Consider the following 228-nt stretch of genomic DNA (forward strand, 5'->3'; position numbering starts at 1 on the left):
AATTGTCGGGATCCGCTTCAGCTGCGGCGTCTCAGTATACCGTGAGCTACAGCTCGTGGTATACTGAGCCTAGGGTGACGGGAGGACGCTAGTTTGTGTCCTCCCGTTACCCTAAGGAGAACTATGGGGAAAAGTCTCAGTCCTTTCAAAAGTAACATTTAAGTTATAAGTGGAGCCTTGTGGGCTGAGTCAGAAATACTTGATGCTTGCAGTTCCTCTAAATGTTTC

At 47.8% G+C, this 228-nt stretch overlaps 1 protein-coding gene across 1 annotated transcript in view; it reads right to left on the minus strand.

Annotated features, from left to right (window-relative positions):
• The window catches only part of SAMD7 (sterile alpha motif domain containing 7), a 17,598-nt gene that overhangs the window by 9,631 nt on the left and 7,739 nt on the right, over positions 1-228 (minus strand). The window lies entirely within an intron of this gene.

Source organism: Nanorana parkeri, unplaced genomic scaffold, assembly GCF_000935625.1.
Source record: "Nanorana parkeri isolate BGI_ZX_2015 unplaced genomic scaffold, ASM93562v1 scaffold129, whole genome shotgun sequence".
In the NCBI taxonomy this organism is placed as follows: Eukaryota; Metazoa; Chordata; class Amphibia; order Anura; family Dicroglossidae; genus Nanorana; species Nanorana parkeri.